Source organism: Melanerpes formicivorus, unplaced genomic scaffold, assembly GCF_026170545.1.
Source record: "Melanerpes formicivorus ecotype bairdi unplaced genomic scaffold, bMelFor1.0.p_v2 SCAF_475, whole genome shotgun sequence".
In the NCBI taxonomy this organism is placed as follows: domain Eukaryota; kingdom Metazoa; phylum Chordata; class Aves; order Piciformes; family Picidae; genus Melanerpes; species Melanerpes formicivorus.
Window position 1 is genome coordinate 17,501 of NW_027142827.1, and position 10,000 is coordinate 27,500.

The following is a 10,000-nucleotide window of genomic DNA, read 5'->3' on the forward strand; positions in this document are numbered from 1 at the left end:
CGCGCTCGGAGATCCCCGGCTACCCGTCCGTCCGTCCCTCCCTCCCTCCCGCCCCGCCCCGGGGGAGGGCCCGGGGCAGCGCGGGCAGGCGGGGAGCAAAAAAAGTCGCGGGCGCCAAAAAACGTCGGGGTCCCGGGGTGGCGGAGGGGGGCGGCGGCGGGGGCGGCGGCGGGTACACGGCGCCGGGTCCAGGGCGCCGGGTCCAGCCCGTCCCGGGGCGGGGACAGGTGGTGTCGTCCGTCCCCGCCCCCGTAACCTGCTCTGAAGCATCCGCTTCCCGCCGCGGTTCGCCCTCCACCCCCCCGCCGCACACGCAGCTGCCGCTTCCCCGCCGCCTCTGCCCCCCCGCCCCGGGATCAACCACCCGCCGGGTCCAGCCCGGTCCCGGTCCCGGGAACCTGCTCCCGGGGCCAGCCGGAGCCACGCCCCCTCCTCTGACGCTTCCAGCTGCCGCCTCCCCTCCCACCCCCCAAACTCACACTGGCCCTCGCCGGCCCGCCCACCCGCCTACCTGCTTGCCCGCCGCCGCTGGGTGGCGTGCCGGACACTCTCGCACACAGGTACACAGACAGGGACACAGGGACACAGGCACTCAGGCACACGGGGACACAGGGACAACAGGGACACAGGGACACAGGGACACAGGCACTCAGGCACTCAGGCACTCAGGGACACAGGGACACAGGGACACAGGCACTCAGGCACTCAGGGACACAGGGACACAGGGACACAGGGACACAGGCACTCAGGCACTCAGGGACACAGGGACACAGGGACACAGGCACTCAGGCACACAGGGACACAGGTGGCGGGCCGGAGGCCTCTCTCCACTGTGTGGCAGGGGTCCAAGAGCCACCCCAGCCCAACCCAGAGGGTCTTTTGCACCTCTCTAGAGGCCACCCAGAGACCCCAGGCCGCAGCAGAAGCCCTCCCCCGCATGCTCTGCAGGCTTCCGACCCACCCCAGGCCGCACCAGAAGCCTCCCCCGCAAGCTCTGCAGGCTTCCGACCCACCCCAGGCCGCAGCAGAAGCCTCTCCCGCACGCTCTGCAGGCTTCCGACCCACCCCAGGCCGCAGCAGAAGCCTCTCCCGCACGCTCTGCAGGCTTCTCAGCCACCCCAGGCCGCAGCAGAAGCCTCTCCCGCACGCTCTGCAGGCTTCTCAGCCACCCCAGGCCGCACCAGAAGCCTCTCCCGCACGCTCTGCAGGCTTCTCAGCCACCCCAGGCCGCAGCAGAAGCCTCTCCCGCACGCTCTGCAGGCTTCCGACCCACCCCAGGCCGCAGCAGAAGCCTCTCCCGCACGCTCTGCAGGCTTCTCAGCCACCCCAGGCCGCAGCAGAAGCCTCTCCCGCACGCTCTGCAGGCTTCTCAGCCACCCCAGGCCGCACCAGAAGCCTCTCCCGCACGCTCTGCAGGCTTCTCAGCCACCCCAGGCCGCAGCAGAAGCCTCTCCCGCACGCTCTGCAGGCTTCTCAGCCACCCCAGGCCGCACCAGAAGCCTCTCCCGCACGCTCTGCAGGCTTCTCAGCCACCCCAGGCCGCAGCAGAAGCCTCTCCCGCACGCTCTGCAGGCTTCTCAGCCACCCCAGGCCGCACCAGAAGCCTCCCCCGCACGCTCTGCAGGCTTCTCAGCCACCCCAGGCCGCAGCAGAAGCCTCTCCCGCACGCTCTGCAGGCTTCTCAGCCACCCCAGGCCGCAGCAGAAGCCTCCCCCGCACGCTCTGCAGGCTTCTCAGCCACCCCAGGCCGCACCAGAAGCCTCTCCCGCACGCTCTTCAGGCTTCTCAGCCACCCCAGGCCGCACCAGAAGCCTCTCCCGCACGCTCTGCAGGCTTCTCAGCCACCCCAGGCCGCAGCAGAAGCCTCCCCCGCACGCTCTGCAGGCTTCTCAGCCACCCCAGGCCCCAACAGAAGCCTCTCCCCGCACGCTCTGCAGGCTTCCGACCCACCCCAGGCCGCACCAGAAGCCTCCCCCGCATGCTCTGTAGGCTTCTGACCCACCCCAGGCCCCAACAGAAGCCTCCCCCGCATGCTCTGCAGGCTTCTCAGCCACCCCAGGCCGCACCAGAAGCCTCCCCCGCACGCTCTGCAGGCTTCCGTCCCACCCCAGGCCGCACCAGAAGCCTCCCCCGCACGCTCTGCAGGCTTCTCAGCCACCCCAGGCCGCACCAGAAGCCTCTCCCGCACGCTCTGCAGGCTTCTCAGCCACCCCAGGCCCCAACAGAAGCCTCCCCCGCACGCTCTGCAGGCTTCTCAGCCACCCCAGGCCGCACCAGAAGCCTCCCCCGCACGCTCTGCAGGCTTCTCAGCCACCCCAGGCCGCACCAGAAGCCTCTCCCGCACGCTCTGCAGGCTTCTCAGCCACCCCAGGCCGCACCAGAAGCCTCCCCCGCACGCTCTGCAGGCTTCTCAGCCACCCCAGGCCGCACCAGAAGCCTCTCCCGCACGCTCTTCAGGCTTCTCAGCCACCCCAGGCCGCACCAGAAGCCTCTCCCGCACGCTCTGCAGGCTTCCGACCCACCCCAGGCCGCAGCAGAAGCCTCTCCCGCACGCTCTGCAGGCTTCTCAGCCACCCCAGGCCGCAGCAGAAGCCTCTCCCGCACGCTCTGCAGGCTTCTCAGCCACCCCAGGCCGCACCAGAAGCCTCTCCCGCACGCTCTGCAGGCTTCTCAGCCACCCCAGGCCGCACCAGAAGCCTCCCCCGCACGCTCTGCAGGCTTCTCAGCCACCCCAGGCCGCACCAGAAGCCTCCCCCGCACGCTCTGCAGGCTTCTCAGCCACCCCAGGCCGCACCAGAAGCCTCCCCCGCACGCTCTGCAGGCTTCTCAGCCACCCCAGGCCGCACCAGAAGCCTCTCCCGCACGCTCTTCAGGCTTCTCAGCCACCCCAGGCCGCACCAGAAGCCTCCCCCGCACGCTCTGCAGGCTTCTCAGCCACCCCAGGCCGCACCAGAAGCCTCCCCCGCACGCTCTGCAGGCTTCCCACCCACCCCAGGCCGCAGCAGAAGCCTCTCCCGCACGCCCTGCAGGCTTCTCAGCCACCCCAGGCCGCAGCAGAAGCCTCTCCCGCACGCTCTGCAGGCTTCTCAGCCACCCCAGGCCGCAGCAGAAGCCTCTCCCGCACGCTCTGCAGGCTTCTCAGCCACCCCAGGCCGCAGCAGAAGCCTCTCCCGCACGCTCTGCAGGCTTCTCAGCCACCCCAGGCCCCAACAGAAGCCTCTCCCGCACGCTCTGCAGGCTTCTCAGCCACCCCAGGCCGCACCAGAAGCCTCTCCCGCACGCTCTGCAGGCTTCTCAGCCACCCCAGGCCGCAGCAGAAGCCTCCCCCGCACGCTCTGCAGGCTTCTCAGCCACCCCAGGCCCCAACAGAAGCCTCTCCCGCACGCTCTGCAGGCTTCCGACCCACCCCAGGCCGCACCAGAAGCCTCCCCCGCATGCTCTGTAGGCTTCTGACCCACCCCAGGCCCCAACAGAAGCCTCCCCCGCACGCTCTGCAGGCTTCTCAGCCACCCCAGGCCGCACCAGAAGCCTCCCCCGCACGCTCTGCAGGCTTCCGTCCCACCCCAGGCCGCACCAGAAGCCTCCCCCGCATGCTCTGTAGGCTTCTGACCCACCCCAGGCCCCAACAGAAGCCTCCCCCGCACGCTCTGCAGGCTTCTCAGCCACCCCAGGCCGCACCAGAAGCCTCCCCCGCACGCTCTGCAGGCTTCCGTCCCACCCCAGGCCGCACCAGAAGCCTCCCCCGCATGCTCTGCAGGCTTCTGACCCACCCCAGGCCCCAACAGAAGCCTCCCCCGCACGCTCTGCAGGCTTCTCAGCCACCCCAGGCCCCAACAGAAGCCTCTCCCGCACGCTCTGCAGGCTTCCGACCCACCCCAGGCCGCACCAGAAGCCTCCCCCGCATGCTCTGTAGGCTTCTGACCCACCCCAGGCCGCAGCAGAAGCCTCTCCCCGCACGCTCTGCAGGCTTCTCAGCCACCCCAGGCCCCAACAGAAGCCTCTCCCGCACGCTCTGCAGGCTTCCGACCCACCCCAGGCCGCAGCAGAAGCCTCTCCCGCACGCTCTGCAGGCTTCCGACCCACCCCAGGCCGCACCAGAAGCCTCCCCCGCACGCTCTGCAGGCTTCTCAGCCACCCCAGGCCGCACCAGAAGCCTCTCCCGCACGCTCTGCAGGCTTCTCAGCCACCCCAGGCCGCACCAGAAGCCTCTCCCGCACGCTCTGCAGGCTTCTCAGCCACCCCAGGCCGCACCAGAAGCCTCTCCCGCACGCTCTGCAGGCTTCCGACCCACCCCAGGCCGCACCAGAAGCCTCCCCCGCACGCTCTGCAGGCTTCTCCGCCACCACAGGCCGCACCAGAGGATCTTTTGCACCTCTCTGGACGCCACCCAGAGACTCCAGGCCGCACCAGAGGCCCCCCCCCCAACCATTTACAGGCTGCAGTGCCAGCCTAGGCCCCGCTGTCAGCCTCCCTTGTCTGCTTTGGAAGGCCTCCCATCCACTCCAGACCTGCCTGGAGGGCTCCCTCGACTGCTCCCGGGGCCCGCGAAGCCACCCTAGGCCTTTCTGGAGGACCTGCTCGACCGCTCGGGCGGCTTCTGACGCACCCTCGGCCATCCGGCGCCCAGCAGCTCCCAGGGCCAGGCACCGGCCTCCCCCTCCGGCCGCCCCTGGGGCCGGGGGTGGCTCGGACTCGGCGCCCCCAACGTGTCGTCCCGTCCCCCCCCGCCCCGCACCGCCGAACATTCGCTGCAGCCGAGGGCTTGCCGCTCGACGCCTACCCCACCCGCCCAGCCCCCCGCTGCGGCCCGGCGCTGCCCCGGCCGCTGCGCCCTGCCTCTCATCGCTCCCCCCACCCGGCAACCGGCCGCCGGGCACGGCAAGTCCCAGGGCAGGGAACAGGTGCTGCCGGGACCCCGTGCTGGCTGCCGGCTTCCCGGGGCTGCCCCGGGCACGGACAGGTCGCCCCCCCGCCCCGGCGAATGTTCACCGAACCGGCTGCCGGCTGCCTTCGAGCACCCCCCGCCCCCCGCCACTATCGTCCCCCCCGCCCCCCCTCCGCCTCCGCTGCCGCTTCTCCCCGCACCGCCTCCACTGCCTCCCCCCGCCGCCGGCGAACGAGTCGCCGGATCCGTAGGGTGCCGGGAGCCCGAACGGCGAGCGGCTCCGGCTGCTGCCGGGACCGCGGGGATTCGAGCCGGTCCGGCCGCGGCCGGGACCCCGTGCCGGAAGCCGGCATCCCGGGACGGCCCCGGGACGGCCCCGGTCGCCGGCCGGGTGACGTTCAGCGAAGCGGCTGCCGCCAGTCTTTGGGCCTCCCCCGTGCCGGGGCCGCGGGGATTCGAGCCGGTCCGGCCGCGGCCGGGATCCCGGGCCGGACGATGGCTTCCCGGGCCGGTCCCGGTCGCCTCCCGGGTGACGTTCACCGAAGCGGCTGCCGGCTGTCTTCGAGCCCCCCCCCCCCCTCCGCCTCCGCTGCCGCTTCTCCCCGCACCCCCTCCACTGCCTCCCCCCGCCGCCGGCGAACGAGTCGCCGGATCTGTAGGGTGCCGGGAGCCCGAACGGCGAGCGGCTCCGGCTGCTGCCGGGACCGCGGGGATTCGAGCCGCTCCGGCCGCGGCCGGGACCCCGTGCCGGAAGCCGGCATCCCCGGACGGCCCCGGGACGGCCCCGGTCGCCGGCCGGGTGACGTTCACCGAAGCGGCTGACGGCTGTCTTCGAGCCCCCCCCCCCTCCGCCTCCGCTGCCGCTTCTGCCCGCACCCCCTCCACTGCCTCCCCCCCGCCGCCGGCGAACGAGTCGCCGGATCCGTAGGGTGCCGGGAGCCCGAACGGCGAGCGGCTCCGGCTGCTGCCGGGACCGCGGGGATTCGAGCCGTTCCGGCCGCGGCCGGGACCCCGTGCCGGAAGCCGGCATCCCGGGACGGCCCCGGGACGGCCCCGGTCGCCGGCCGGGTGACGTTCAGCGAAGCGGCTGCCGCCAGTCTTTGGGCCTCCCCCGTGCCGGGGCCGCGGGGCTTCGAGCCGGTCCGGCCGCGGCCGGGATCCGGGGCCGGACGATGGCTTCCCGGGCCGGTCCCGGTCGCCTCCCGGGTGACGTTCACCGAAGCGGCTGCCGGCTGTCTTCGAGCCCCCCCCCCCCCCTCCGCCTCCGCGGCCGCTTCTCCCCGCACCCCCTCCACTGCCTCCCCCCGCCGCCGGCGAACGAGTCGCCGGATCTGTAGGGTGCCGGGAGCCCGAACGGCGAGCGGCTCCGGCTGCTGCCGGGACCGCGGGGATTCGAGCCGCTCCGGCCGCGGCCGGGACCCCGTGCCGGAAGCCGGCATCCCCGGACAGCCCCGGGACGGCCCCGGTCGCCGGCCGGGTGACGTTCAGCGAAGCGGCTGCCGCCAGTCTTTGGGCCTCCCCCGTGCCGGGGCCGCGGGGCTTCGAGCCGGTCCGGCCGCGGCCGGGATCCGGGGCCGGACGATGGCTTCCCGGGCCGGTCCCGGTCGCCTCCCGGGTGACGTTCACCGAAGCGGCTGCCGGCTGTCTTCGAGCCCCCCCCCCCCCCTCCGCCTCCGCGGCCGCTTCTGCCCGCACCCCCTCCACTGCCTCCCCCCGCCGCCCGCGAACGAGTCGCCGGATCTGTAGGGTGCCGGGAGCCCGAACGGCGAGCGGCTCCGGCTGCTGCCGGGACCGCGGGGATTCGAGCCGGTCCGGCCGCGGCCGGGACCCCGTGCCGGAAGCCGGCATCCCCGGACAGCCCCGGGACGGCCCCCGGTCGCCGGCCGGGTGACGTTCACCGAAGCGGCTGCCGGCTGTCTTCGAGCCCCCCCCCCCCTCCGCCTCCGCTGCCGCTTCTCCCCGCACCCCCTCCACTGCCTCCCCCCGCCGCCGGCGAACGAGTCGGCGGATCCATACCGTCCCGAGAGCCCGAGGCGGCGGCACCCAGTGCGGGTCCGGCCGAGGCCGGGACCCCGTGCCTGTCGCAGGCTTCCCGGGACGGCCCCGGAACGGCCGCGGTCGCCGGCCGGGTGACGTTCTCCGAAGCGGCTGACGGCTGTCTTCGAGCCCCCCCCCCCCCCTCCGCCTCCGCTGCCGCTTCTGCCCGCACCTCCTTCACTGCCTCCCCCCGCCGCCGGCGAACGAGTCGCCGGATCCGTAGGGTGCCGGGAGCCCGAACGGCGAGCGGCTCCGGCTGCTGCCGGGACCGCGGGGATTCGAGCCGCTCCGGCCGCGGCCGGGACCCCGTGCCGGATGCCGGCATCCCGGGACGGCCCCGGGACGGCCCCGGTCGCCGGCCGGGTGACGTTCAGCGAAGCGGCTGCCGCCAGTCTTTGGGCCTCCCCCGTGCCGGGGCCGCGGGGCTTCGAGTCGGTCCGGCCGCGGCTGGGACCCCGTGCCGGATGCCGGCATCCCGGGACGGCCCCGGGACGGCCCCGATCGCCTCCTGGGTGACGTTCACCGAAGCGGCTGCCGGCTGTCTTCGAGCCCCCCCCCCTCCGCCTCCGCTGCCGCTTCTCCCCGCACCCCCTCCACTGCCTCCCCCCGCCGCCCGCGAACGAGTCGCCGGATCTGTAGGGGGCCGGGAGCCCGAGGCGGCGAGCGGCTCCGGCTGCTGCCGGGACCGCGAGGCTTCGAGCCGGTCCGGCCGCGGCCGGGATCTCGTGCCGAACGTCGTCTTCCCGGGACGGTCCCGGGAGGGCCCCAGTCTCCTCCCGGGTGACGTTCACCGAAGCGGCTGCCGGCTGTCTTCGAGCCCCCACCCCTGCCGTGGCCGCGGGGATTCGCCCCGGTCCGGCAGCTGACGGTTCCCTGTGTCGGACGCCGGCTTCCCGGGACTGCCCCGGGACAGCCCCGGTCGCCTCCCGGGTGACGTTCACCGAAGCTGCTGCCGCCTGTCTTTGTCCCCCCCCCCCGTGCTCTCCCTCAGGCGGGAGGTAGACGTGCTCTCCCTCGGCGAGTAGACGTGCTCTCCCTCGGCGAGTAGACGTGCTCTCCCTGGGCGAGTAGACGTGCTCTCCCTCGGCGAGTAGACGTGCTCTCCCTCGGCGAGTAGACGTGCTCTCCCTGGGCGAGTAGACGTGCTCTCCCTCGGCGAGTAGACGTGCTCTCCCTCGGCGAGTAGACGTGCTCTCCCTGGGCGAGTAGACGTGCTCTCCCTGGGCGAGTAGACGTGCTCTCCCTGGGCGAGTAGACGTGCTCTCCCTGGGCGAGTAGACGTGCTCTCCCTGGGCGAGTAGACGTGCTCTCCCTCGGCGAGTAGACGTGCTCTCCCTCGGCGAGTAGACGTGCTCTCCCTCGGCGAGTAGACGTGCTCTCCCTCGGCGAGTAGACGTGCTCTCCCTCGGCGAGTAGACGTGCTCTCCGCGGAGATCGCGCTTGTCGCCAAGGGGTCGCTGTTGCGCTCTGCCTCCGCCTACGTCATCGTACAAGCCGGCGTGATTTCTGCGACCTGCCGCTGGGCGGAGGTCGGCTGGTTGTGCGCTCGCGGAGCTGACGGCCCTCCAGTTCCGTATATGAGGGAACAAGCGACGCCGAGCACTCCCAGGGCAGCGCTGCCGAGCGGCTGCTCCAAGCCACCCGCCAGGCGGCTGGGCAGGGGTCCGTCTGGCTTCTCGGTGGCTTTCGCCCGGGTCAGAGAGGGGACCCGCGGGGCCGAACAAAGGCGCGGCGGTTTGGAGCGGCCGCTGGCGCACCCTCAGCGGTGTTGGATGGGTTTCGCTCGTCCGTGAGCCGGAGCCCAGCCCGGGCTCGGCAACGAAAGCGGGGAAAAGAAAAAAAGTTGACGAGTGGCTGGCGCCGGCCACTGCCGAAGTGTGGCACCCCCGAAGCGAAGTTTGCCCGGTGGGGCACGGGGGCAGAGAAAGCCGGGGAGACGTGGTGCCGGCGTCGGTCCCACCAAGAATGGAAAGCAAGCCCGTCCAGGCACGGCGAGAGAGAGCCCGGTAAGGGGCAGAGAGAGTTCCCAGCACTGGACCCTCTTCACGGGGGTTCCCCCCCATGGCCAAAGCCGCAGCCCGCGGGGGCACGGCATCTAAGGGAAAAGCCAGCGGCGGTGACTGGCCACTCGTATGCTATGGAGCCCGGCATGGGGGGAGGAGGGCAAGCCGGTGCCCCAGCACGGCTTCCTCCTGGCTCCAGAGGGGCGCCCCGTGATGGAGATGTAACTCGGTGCAGCTTGAGGGAAAATGCAAGCCCACATTTCGGGGAGGCAGAGGTGCCCTGTGAGCCGGTGCGGCCCGGTGCAGCTTGCCCCCCCCCCCCCCCCATCTCTGGAGGGCGCCCCGTTTGCTCCTCCGGCGTGTTGCCCGCACGCCGAGCCCCGTGCCTGCTGGCTGCTCCCGAGGGCGGTGGCGGGTGCGCGTGGCTGTGTCTGTCCCAGAAGAGCGAGGCCGTGGGGCCTCCGCTGGCTTCCTTTCCTTCTGTCCTTGTTGATCGATGAGGCCTTTCGGGTCGCGTCGGAAAGGGCCCCCGGCCGGCAGGGCAAGGGCGGTCTTCCTTTCCACTTCGCTTCCCGTCGCGTGTGAGGTGTCGTCCTCGTTCCCCCAGCCCCGAGCGGCTCGAGCGGGGGGGAGCCGTGGCGTTAGCGGCCCGGCGCGTGCCTTGCCGCATCCTCCCCTTTCCACCTCCCCCCCGGCGCTGGGGCAGGGTTCGGGGACCGGTCGACCGCAACCGGCTTTGTGACTGCTGCGTGGCCCCGTGAGTTTTCAGGTGTCCTAAAACGCGTGAGGCGCCGGTGTCGTCCTCGGTTCCGGGTACCCGCGGGTGCCGGCCGCGAGCAGCTGCGTGTGGCGGGGGTAGGCCGAGCCGAGAGCGAGGCGGCGGCGTCGCGAAAGTTAAAAGGGGCTAAAAGCGGCGCCGCGCGTGAGGCCTCACCTGCCCGGGTGGGGTCCCCGAGGGTTCCTCCCTAAATGAAACCTCTAGCCTGAGAAGGGCGGCTTTGTGGCCCGTCCCCCCGCCCGCTGCCGAGCGAGCCGCCCCGGCTCTAAGGTCCTGGCGTGCCGGGGGCGCGCCCCG